The following is a 12,150-nucleotide window of genomic DNA, read 5'->3' on the forward strand; positions in this document are numbered from 1 at the left end:
TGTGCCAAGCACTGTTCTAAGCGCTGGATACAATAATAATAATGATGGAATTTATTAAGCGCTTACTATGTGCCAAGCACTGTTCCAAGCGCTGGATACAATAATAATAATGATGGCATTTATTAAGTCCTTACTATGTGCCAAGCACTGTTTTAAGCACTGGGTATAATAATAATGGCATTTATTAATCGCTTACTATGTGCCAAGCACTGTTCCAAGCGCTGGATACAATAATAATAATGATGGCATTTATTAAGTGCTTACTTTGTGCCAAGCACTGTTCCAAGCGCTGGATGCAATAATAATAATGATGGCATTTATTAAGCGCTTTACTATGTGCCAAGCACTGTTCTTTGCTGCTTTCTCTCCCTTTCGGTGAGGTGGGGATGGTCTCTGTCAAGCGCTTACTGCGTGCCCGGCACTGGGCTAAGCGCCCACGGAGAGAATACTAATAGATGAAGGTATTCGTTAAGCGCTTACTACGTGCAAAGCACTGTTCTAAGCGCCGGGGTAGATCCAGGGTGATCAGGATGTCCCACGTGGGGCTCACAGTCTTCATCCCCATTTTACAGATGCGGTCACTGAGGCCCAGCGGAGTGAAGCGACTCGCCCCAAGTCACCCAGCTGACAAGTGGCGGAGCCGGGATTAGAACCCACGACCCCTGGCTCCCAAGCCCGGGCTCTTTCCACTGAGCCACGCTGCTTCTCTGATCCAAGCTCGTCAGGTGGGCCACAGTCCCTGTCCCACGTGGGGCTCCCACGCTTCATCCCCATTTGACAGATGAGGGAACTGAGGCCCAGAGAAGGGCGGTGACTCGCCCGAGGTCAAGCAGCGGATGTGGCCCCCAACCCCGAAGAGGCGGTGTCCAGCGTGGAGGCGGCGCGGACTTCCAGAGATCGAGGCATTGGAAGTAAGTTTTGGTTTTTTTTTTTTAATTCCTGACTAAAGATTGATGCAAAATATCGGCAAATGTGAAGTTTCGGATTTAACGGGAAAACCGGTTCATCATTCTTCTGGAGCGCCGTCGGGTCGTTTCCGATTCATAGCGACTCGAGGGATATACTTTCCTGACTAAAGATTGATGCAAAACATCGGCAAATGTGAAGTTTCGGATTTAACGGGAAAACCGGTTCATCATTCTTCTGGAGCGCCGTCGGGTCGTTTCCGATTCGTAGCGACTCCAGGGATATACTTTCTCCAGGACGTCCCGTCCTCTGTCCTAATTTGCGACCGTCTTGTCCTCTGTCCTAATTTGCAGATGGTTCTTCCGTTGTCGTTATTACGGTCTCCATCTAGTTGCGAGTCTGCCTCTTCCGCGTTTTTCTTGGACTTTTCCTAGCATTAGTGTCTTAGCCCACTGTTGGGTAGGGCCCGTCTCTAGATGTTGCCAACTTGTACTTCCCAAGCGCTTAGTACAGTGCTCTGCACACAGTAAGCGCTCAATAAATACGATTGATTCTCCAGAGAACGAGTCCTCCTGATTATGTGTCCAAAATATGCTAATCTGAGGCGAGTCTTTGTGTCCGAAATACGCTCATCTAAGTCCTGGGAGGAGGCCTGGGGGCTTTGCCTACTCACCTGAGTGTCATTTCGAATTACTCTCTGAACGTTGGTGTAGATTTCAAGCACCAGTCTGTCTTCCAGGGTCTCAGGGCCTGATTTCTGGTGTCGTTCGAACGGTCACTCGGAGTCCGTAAAGACCAAAAGAAGCTCGGTTCATCGTTCCCCGTTGACGATGGTGGAAAGCCTGGCCTTGCTTCCACGCGGTTTCATTTCTCCCCAAGCCGAAAGATCCAGCCTCCTCCAAATTCCATCCTGCGGTGATCCAGAGAGGGAAAAGGGGTCAGGAGAAGAGAGAGAGAGAGAGGGATGCCACGTTTCTCTGCAGTTAATCAATCAGTCGTATTTATTGAGCGCTTAACTCCAAGTTAATCCGACTTGGATTTCCAGAGCAAAAGCGTTTCGGGAAATGAAATTCCCAAGCCCACAGCCACGTATCCAGATCGGCTGCACTGAGCTTCCCACGCTTTAAACCGTAAACTTCTCGAGGGCAGGGTTTAGGTTTACTAATTCTTTTATTCCTCCCCAAGTCCTTTATATTGAGTTCTGCCCGCAGAAAGGTCTCAGTAAATTATTATTGATCGATTGGAAGAGGTGGGCCTGGACTTTTCTATTAATGCCTGTCTCCCCCTCTAGTCTGTAAGCTTGGTGTGGGCAGGGAATGTTCTGTTAATTCTTGTACTCTCCCGAGTGCTTAGTACAGTGCTCTGCACACAGTAATGCTTAATAAATATGACCGAATGAATGAATGAACCAAGGGTGGGTGTTGGGGAAGAGAGAAGGGAATTGACTCTCCCCGTCTCTCCCATCCTGCCTCGAAATATTTATTTATCGATATTAAGGTCGTTATTAAGTGTTCAGTACGGTGCTCTGCACACATGAAGTGCTCAATAAATGATTGAATGAAAGAATTAACTTTCTTTCATGAAGCAGCATGGCTCAGTGGAAAGAGCCCGGGCTTTGGAGTCAGAGTTCATGGGCTCAAATCCCGGCTCCGCCAATTGTCAGCTGTGTGACTTTGGGCAAGTCACTTCACTTCTCTGGGCCTCAGTTACCTCAACTGTAAAATGGGGATGAAGACTGTGAGCCCCCCGTGGGACAACCTGATCACCTTGTAACCTCCCCAGCGCCTAGAACGGTGCTTTGCACATAGTAAGCGCTTAATAAATGCCATTAAAAAAAAAATTAACTAATGAAGTAACTCTTCAATCAATCATTGGCCTTTATTTAAGTGTTTAGTACGGTGCTCTTCACCCATTAAGTGCTCAATAAATGATTGAATGAAGGAATTAATGAATGAATTAACTTTTTAATCATTCATTGGCCTCTGTTGACCGCTCCTGTTTCGGGAAAGCTGTGTTTCATCCCTCCCAAGTAAGGGGAACGAGGCAGCCTCAGGGATTTGGAGCGAAGGCGCACGCTGGCCATTTCATCCCGTTCATTTCCTCTCAACCACCGGGCCTCCTCCTTCTCCGTCCCCCTCGGTCCCGGCCGGATTCAGCCGGTGACCCTGAGGTGAAAGGCGCCGAGGGCCTCTGGAGATGCCCACCCTCACTCTTCCGTGCTGTGGTCAGTGGGGACCGATACAATCGAGGCCTTCTCTCCGGGGCCGACGTCTAAAATGGCCTCGTTTTGTCGGGCGGAGGTCAAGCCGAGCGCCTCCGGGCCGGGATGTCGGAATCCAATACGGACGATTTGGGTTGGAAAGGTAATTGTGTGGGATTGGGCCTCCCGGTGGGCCCTGAGCAGCCTCAGCCCCGGGACTGCGGCTCTGAATTGTCTGCGGAAATGGACATTTATGCTGGCAGGAGGGCGCGGGGAGAACACACACAAAACCACCCCAAAACACCGCCCGGGACTCTGTCTCGCGGCGGCGTGGAGCGGAAAGCAGTGTGATTGTGTGTGTTTGTGGCGGGGGGTCTCTGCCTGGGGGTGGAAGGGGAGAGGAGCCCAGAAAAGGGGGAAAAAGGGGTCACTTTGCTGTGTGCAGAGCACTATACGAAGAGCTTGATGCTGGTGACGCCTGTCTACTCGTTTTGTCATCTATCTCCCCCTTCTAGACCGTGAGCCCGTTGTCGGGTAGGGACCGTCTCTCTGTGTTGCCAAATTGTGCTTCCCAAGCGCTTAGTACAGTGCTCTCACACAGTAAGTGCTCAATCAGTACGATTGAGTGAATGAATGAATGTGAGCCCGTTGTTGGGTAGGGATTGTCTCTATCTGTTGCCGAATTGTTTAGTACAGTGCTCTGCACACAGTAAGCGCTCAATAAATATGATTGAATGAATGAATAAATGTGAGCCCGTTGTTGGGTAGGGATTGTCTCTGTCTGTTGCCGAATTGTCCTTTCCAAGCGCTCAGTACAGTGCTCTGCACACAGTAAGCGCTCAATAAATATGAATGAATGAATGAATGAACGTGAGCCTGTTGTTGGGTAGGGATTGTCTCTATCTGTTGCCGAATTCTACTTTCCGAGCGTTCAGTACAGTGCTCTGCACACAGTAACTGCTCAATAAATATGAATGAATGAATGTGAGCCCGTTTTTGGGTAGGGATTGTCCCTATCTGTTGCCGAATTCTACTTTCCAAGCGTTCAGTACAGTGCTCTGCACACAGTAAGCGCTCAATGAATATGATTGAATGAATGAATGTGAGCCCATTGTTGGGTATGGATTGTCTCTATCTGTTGCTGAATTGTACTTCCCAAGCGCTTAGCACAGTGCTGTCACACAGTAGGTGCTCAATAAGTACGATTGAATGAATGAATGAATGTGAGCCCATTGTTGGGTAGGGATTGTCTCTATCTGTTGCCGAATTGTTTGGTACAGTGCTCTGCACACAGTAAGCACTCAATAAATATGATTGAATGAATGACTGAATGAATGAATGTGAGCCCGTTGTTGGGTTGGGATTATCTCTGTCTGTTGCCAAATTGTCCTTTCCAAGCGCTCAGTACAGTGCTCTGCACACAGTAAGCGCTCAATAAATATGATTGAATGAATGAATGTGAGCCTGTTGTTGGGTAGGGATTGTCTCTATCTGTTGCCGAATTGTCCTTTCCAAGCGCTCAGTAAGGTGCTCTGCACACAGTAAGCGCTCAATAAATATGAATGAATGAATGAATGAATGAACGTGAGCCTGTTGTTGGGTAGGGATTGTCTCTATCTGTTGCCGAATTGTCCTTTCCAAGCGTTCAGTACAGTGCTCTGCACACAGTAAGCGCTCAATAAATATGAATGAATGAATGTGAGCCCGTTGTTGGGTAGGAATTGTCTCTATCTGTTGCAGAATTCTACTTTCCAAGCGTTCAGTACAGTGCTCTGCACACAGTAAGCGCTCAATGAATATGATTGAATGAATGAATGTGAGCCCATTGTTGGGTATGGATTGTCTCTATCTGTTGCTGAATTGTACTTCCCAAGCGCTTAGCACAGTGCTGTCACACAGTAGGTGCTCAATAAGTACGATTGAATGAATGAATGAATGTGAGCCCATTGTTGGGTAGGGATTGTCTCTATCTGTTGCCAAATTGTTTAGTACCGTGCTCTGCACACAGTAAGTGCTCAATAAATATGATTGAATGAAGGAATGAATTTTAGAGATGAGGGAACTGAGGCCCGGAGAAGCGAAGTTACTTGCCCAAAGTCGCACAGCTGACAATTGGCGGAGCCGGGATTTGAACCCATGACCTCCAACTCTCAAGTCTGGGCTATTAAGTGACTTCCCCAAGATCACGCAGCAGACAAGCGGTGGAATATTTAACTCCATTGAGCCTTTGCTGTACACTGAGCATTTATTTATTTATTGAGCCTTTGCTGTGCACTGAGCATTGTACTAAGCTCTGGGGAGAGTTACAATGGCATAAAGTAGGCAGATAATTCCTTCCCACAAGGAATATATATGTATACTGTAGTATATATATAGTGTGTATATGTATATACATATATATATACATATATATGTATAAATGTCTGTATGTATTTATTACTCTATTTTATTTGTACATATTATTCTATTTATTTTATTTTGTTAATATGTTTTGTTTTGTTCTCTGTCTCCCCCTTCTAGACTGTGAGCCCACTGTTGGGTAGGGACCGTCTCTATGTGTTGCCAACCTGTACTTCCCAAGCGCTTAGTACAGTGCTTTGCACACAGTAAGTGCTCAATAAATACTTTTGAATGAATGAATGAATGAACATATGTTAAAAAAAGCGCCGACTGTGTGTGACGCACGAGGTGAGACCCAGCTCTCAAGCTGAACCCCCCGAATCCCTGTGATTTTAATGTTTTTGGGTTTTTTTCCTGAACAGGAACCATTTTCCTTCCCCATAGTCATTTTTTGTTTCTTCCCTGGACCTGCTCCAGTTTCCCCTTGTCCTTTTTAATGCGCGGTGACCATAACTGGACACAGGCTTCTAATAAAGACAAGCATAACAGACAAGCATAAGACAAGCGTAACCGACCGACCAAATTCTGGCCTTAATATGTCAATCTCCCGTTACTGCGGCAGATCATTTTCCTGCTGCTTTTTAAAGGCCCGGCCCCGCGTGGGCAATAGCCCTCTTCATCTCACGGTCCATTAGGACGTTCGCCCGGCTCTCTTTCCGCCGTTTCTGGAAATTCGGAAGATCTTAAAAATTGAAGCCAAAGCAGCTTTCGGGATTAGGTTTTGGTTGGCTTTTTTCTTTTTTTGGTCCTCTGAGCTACTGGAACATAATTAGAGGCTCCCCAATCCAAACCTGCTCCCCCCAATATATATTTGGAGTTTTTCGGGGTGGGGGTTTTCAATGCCAAGGTAATTCCTGGAAGGAGCAGAGGGCCGGGAGTGAGGGGAGAGCCACTCAGTCAGTCAGTCGTATTTATTGAGCGCTCACTGTGCGCAGAGCGCTTGGGAGAATACAGTAGAACAGAATGAGAAGAGCATGGCTTAGTGGGTAGAGCCCGGGCCTGAGAGCCAGAAGGTCATGGGTTCTAATCCTGGCTCCGCCACTCGTCTGCCGTGTGACCTTGGGCCTTCTCTGGGCCTCGGTTGCCTCCTAATAATGGCATTTATTAAGCACTTACTATTTGCAAAGCACTGTTCTAAGCACTGGGGAGGTTACAAGGTGATCAGGCTGTCCCACAGGGGGCTCACAGTCTTCATCCCCATTTTACAGATGAGGTAGCCGAGGAACAGAGAAGTGAAGTGACTTGCCAAAGTCACACAGCTGACAATTGGCGGAGCCGGGATTTGAACCCATGACCTCGGACTCCAAAGCCCGGGCTCTTTCCACTGAGCCACGCTGCTGCCTCCTCTATCAAAAGAGGATTGGGACCGTGAGCCCCGCATGGGACAGGGACTGTGTCCAACTCGATTTGCTCGCATCCGCCCCGGCGCTTAGTACCGTGCCTGGCCGCCAAGCTCGCTCTCTTCCTCCCTTCAAGGCCCTGCTGAGAGCTCACCTCCTCCAGGAGGCCTTCCCAGACTGAGCCCCTTCCATCCTCTCCCCCTCGTCCCCCTCTCCACCCCCCCATCTTACCTCCTTCCCTTCCCCACAGCACCTGTATATATGGATATATGTTTGTACATATTTATTACCCTATTTATTTATTTATTTTACTTGTACATATCTATTCTATTTATTTTATTTTGTTAGTACGTTTGGTTTTGTTCTCTGTCTCCCCCTTCTAGACTGTGAGCCCACTGTTGGGTAGGGTCTGTCTCTATATATGTTGCCAATTTGTACTTCCCAAGCGCTTAGTACAGTGCTCTGCAAATAGTAAGCGCTCAATAAATATGATTGATGATGATGATGATGGCATATAGCAAGCCCTTAACGACTACCATAATAACGATCAGTATTAATAATGCCCCATATTATTATTAAAATGATTAGTATCGGACCTATTCCCTGCCCACAGGGGAGAAGAAATGCATCACGGGCGGAGCTTTATTTTCGGAAGTGTGGTGGGTGTCGCTCCATATGGCGTTGGTGGGAGGCACGGCCAATAATAAATGCGGCGTACGTTTCCGCAGCGTCGTCTACAACCAGCCCCAAATGATTGATCGGGTTAAACCATCTGCTAAACCCGGGCCCTCCCTGCCAAGAAGCCGCTACGGGAGGAATCATCCCGACTCACTGCCCTCAGAGAAGCCCCATAGTCCAGGCCCAGGAAGCACCGAAACGGCCGGCAATCCTCAGCCTCTTGCCTGCTGTGTGTGACCTTGGGCGAGTCACTTCTCTGGGCCTCAGTTCCCTCATCTGTCAAGTGGGGATGATAATAATAATGTTGGTATTTGTTGAGCGCTTACTATGTGCCAAGCACTGTTCTAAGCGCTGGGGAAGATACAAGATCAGCAGGTTGTCCCACGTGGGGCTCACAGTCTTCATCCCCATTTTACAGATGAGGTCACTGAGGCACAGAGAAGTGAAGTGATGTGCCCAAGGTCACACAGCTGACAAGCGGCAGAGTGGGGATTAGAACCCATGACCTCTGACTCCCGAGCCCGGGCTCTTTCCACTGAGCCACGCTGCTTCTCCTGGGATGGCGACCGGGAGCCCCACATCGGATAGGGATTGGGCCCAACCCGATCTGCTTGGATCCACCCTGCCTAGGGAGGTGGGGAGGCTAGAATGAGCGAAGGGACGTTAGAAACTGTTTTGGAGGAAAAGTGTTACACCTTCAAGGCGGCGTCACTGACCAAGTTGCTTAGTACAGTGCCTGGCACATAGTAAGCGCTTAACAAAGACCACAATTATTATTATTATCCCCAGAGGTGGGGAGAGGCCAGACTCCGTCGGCCCGATGGGACGGAGGAGGCGGCTTCCTCCGAGGATCCGGGGCCTCTGGGCCCGGCGCCCGGGCTTTCCGGGCACAAGGACGGGAACTCGGAGTGGGGTGCTATCCCTCACCCCAGCAGGAGGACAAATTCTATTCATTTTATTTTGTTAATGTGTTTTGTTTTGTTGTCTGTCTCCCCCTTCTAGACTGTGAGCCCGCCGGTGGGTAGGGACCATCTCTAGACGTTGCCAACTTGGACTTCCCAAGCGCTTAGTACAGTGCTCTGCAAACAGTAAGCGCTCAATAAATACAATTGAATGAATGAATGAATGAGGGTCTTTCCACCCAGCAGCGTTACCCATGGGCGAGTCACTTAACTTCTCCGTGCCTCAGTTACTCCATCTGTAAAACGGGGATGAAGACTGTGGGCCCCCTGTGGGCCAACCTGATCACCGTGTAACCTCCCCAGTGCTTAGAACAGTGCTTTGCATATAGTAAGTGCTTTACAAATGCCATTATTATTATACATTCACTCGTATTTATTGAGCACTTACTGTGTACAAAACACTGTATTTAGCATTTGGGAGAGTACTCATTCATTCAATCGATCGTATTTATTAGCGCTTACTGTGTGTAAAGCACTGTATTAATAATAATAATGTTGGTATTTGTTAAGCGCTTACTGTTCTAAGCACTGGGGTAGATACAAGATAATCAGGTGGTCCCACGTGGGGCTCACCATCTTCATCCCCATTTTCCCGATGAGGCAACTGAGGCCCATTTGGGAGAGTACTCAGTCATTCAATCGATGGTATTTATTAGCGCTTACTGTGTGTAAATCTCTGTATTAATAATAATAATAATAATAATAATGTTGGTATTTGTTAAGCACTTACTATGTGCCAAGCACTGTTCTAAGCGCTGGGGTAGATACAAGATAATCAGGTTGTCCCACGTGGGGCTCACCGTCTTCATCCCCATTTTCCAGATGAGGGAACTGAGTCCCAGAGAAGTGAAGTGACTCGCCCAAGGTCCCACAGCTGGCAAGTGGCGGAGCCGGGATTTGAACCCAGGACCTCGGACTCCAAAGCCCGGGCTCTTTCCACGGAGCCACGCTGCTTCCCTAAGCAGCGTATTAAAAGTATTAAGCGCTTGGGAGAGTACAGTTCAGCAGTAACAAGCGATCTGCTTGTGTCCACCCCAGCGCTTAGTACAGCACATAGTAAGCACTCGACAAGCCCTCATCATCCGTCTTTATCAATCAATCAATCAATCAATCGTATTTATTGAGCGCTTACTATGTGCAGAGCACTGTACTAAGCGCTTGGGAAGTACAAATTGGCAACACATAGAGACAGTCCCTACCCAACAGTGGGCTCACAGTCTAAAAGGGGGGAGACAGAGAACAGAACCAAACATACCAACAAAATAAAATAAATAGGATAGAAATGTACAAGTAAAATAAATAAATAAATAAATAGAGTAATAAATATGTACAACCATATATACATATATACATATATATATATCTTAACAGTGTAATATTTGGAACCCAAACTGTAAGCGAAGATCAGTAGATCCCTGCATTTATATTAACCAGGTTCCAGGAGAGCCTGAGCGAAAGGGGGTCTGCCGCCTTTTGACCGCTTTTCCCCTAAATCGGAGAAGAAGGGCCTCACATGTGTCTAAAAGCTCCTAATAAATCTCCACCACTGCTGTGGACAGACTGGACGATCCAGCCTGCGGGTTATCTAATTCGCTTTAAATCGTCCTACGGCAAGAGGGATTAAAAAACACATTTGCGCCAAGCACCGAAGTGGGTGCCCTGGGGCGGGTAAAAGGGGAATTATAATAATAGGGATGGTATCTGTTAAGCGCTTACTATGTGCCAAGCACCGTTTCAAGCACTGGGGTCGATACCGGGTGATCACGTTGTCCCACGTGGGGCTCACTGGCTTAATCCCCATTTTCCAGGTGAGGGAACCGAGCAGCGTGGCTTAGTGGAAAGAGCCCGGGCTTTGGAGTCAGAGGTCCTGGGTTCAAATCCCGGCTCCGCCGGTTGTCAGCTGTGTGACTTTGGGCAAGTCACTTCACTTCTCTGAGCCTCAGTGACCTCATCTGTCAAATGGGGATGAAGACGGTGAGCCCCCCGTGGGACAACCTGATCACTTTGTAACCTCCCCAGCGCTTAGAACAGTGCTTGGCACATAGTAAGCGCTTAATAAATTCCATCATTATTATTTATTGTTAGTAAGCTCACAATCAATGGAGAAGGAGCCCCCAGGCCCGGGAGTCAGAAGGACCTGGGTTCTAATCCCGGCTCCACCGCTTGTCTCCTGGGCAAGTCACTTCACTTTTCCGGGCCTCAGTTACCCATCAAATGGGGTTGAAGACCGTGAACCCTGTGTGGGACCGGGGCTGCATCCAACCCGATTTGCTTGGATCCAAGCCGGTGCTTAGTACAGCGCCTGGCCTATGGTAAGCGCTTCGCAAATGCCGCAGTTATTATTCTGATGATTATGAAATTCGGCCACGGTTTCCGGCCGTCAGAGAGCGGAGAAGGGCCTCCCTCCTCCTCGTCTGCCTGAGCCGCCACCGAGGAGGCCTCCGTAGCCTCAATGAGGCCCGTGGAGACGCTTCATTAACCCAATTAAGCAGGTGGATGGAGAGGGTCTCGCCGATAATTTACACCTTGCTAATGAAGTGTGTGACTCTTAATCTCCTCCAAACAAGATACACTCAAGAAACTCTGGCGCAAGGAAAGGGGAAATTAATTAGGTGAAAAAAAGTACGAGATTAGAGCGAGGGGACCGAAGCCTGGCTGGTTATTTATCGCAGCCTTTCTCAAATTAACGGCCGGCCTGTCAAGTCAAACAAGGTCGGGGGCACGAGGAGCTCGTCTGGTTTTTCTCCTTTCCTTTTCTGCCTCTTTCGAAAGCCGGTTGTCACCGCGGTTCTCGTTTCGCATTTTGCGAGCCATCCCCCCCCCAAATCCCCTCGGCGAGTTACCCCCCGAAACGTCTCCGGGGGAATAATAATAATAATGACATTTGTTAAGCGCTTACTGTATGTGAAGCACCGTTCTAAGCGCTGGGGGGATACACGTGGGGCCCACAGTCTTCATCCCCATTTTACAGGTGAGGGGACTGAGGCTCAGAGAAGTGGAGTGACTTGCCCAAGGGCACACAGCAGACGTGTGGCAGAGCCGGGATTAGAACCCACCACCTCTGATTCCCAAGCCCGGGCTCTTTCCACTGAGCCACCCGGCTTCTAGGGGCCAAGTTGCTGGAGATTGATGGTAATGGAGGGGTTTAACTGGTGGAGAGCCGCTGGTTTGAGCGGCGGTGAAAAGCACCCAGAGACTATCTATTCACCCACCTGCCCATCTCCGTTTTCACACTGGCCCCCCTCTCTCTCCAGAGCCTCGGCAGAGACTGCGTTAGGGGGCTAGAGAGAGATTAAAAAAGAACCGAGAAGCAGCCTGGCCTGGCGGATAGAGCCCGGGCCGAGAAATCAGAAGGATCTGGGTTCTAATACCGCAGGGTGACCTTGGGCCAATCGCTCCACTTCTCCAGGCCTCAGTTCCCTCATCTGGCAAATGGGGGTGGAGACTGTGAGCCCCCCGTGGGACCCGGGCGACTGTGAGCACCTCGTGGGACACGGACCTTGTATTTTCCCCAGAGAGACACAAGTCAAGTGTCTGGAACATCAATCAATCAGTCAGTCAGTTGTATTTATTGAGCGCCTACTGTGTGCAGAGCACAGTACTAAGCGCTTGGGAAGTCCAGGTTGGCAACATGTAGAGACAGTCCCTACCCAACAGTGGGCTC

The sequence above is a fragment of the Tachyglossus aculeatus genome, chromosome 14 (assembly GCF_015852505.1).
Source record: "Tachyglossus aculeatus isolate mTacAcu1 chromosome 14, mTacAcu1.pri, whole genome shotgun sequence".
Taxonomy (NCBI): Eukaryota; Metazoa; Chordata; class Mammalia; order Monotremata; family Tachyglossidae; genus Tachyglossus; species Tachyglossus aculeatus.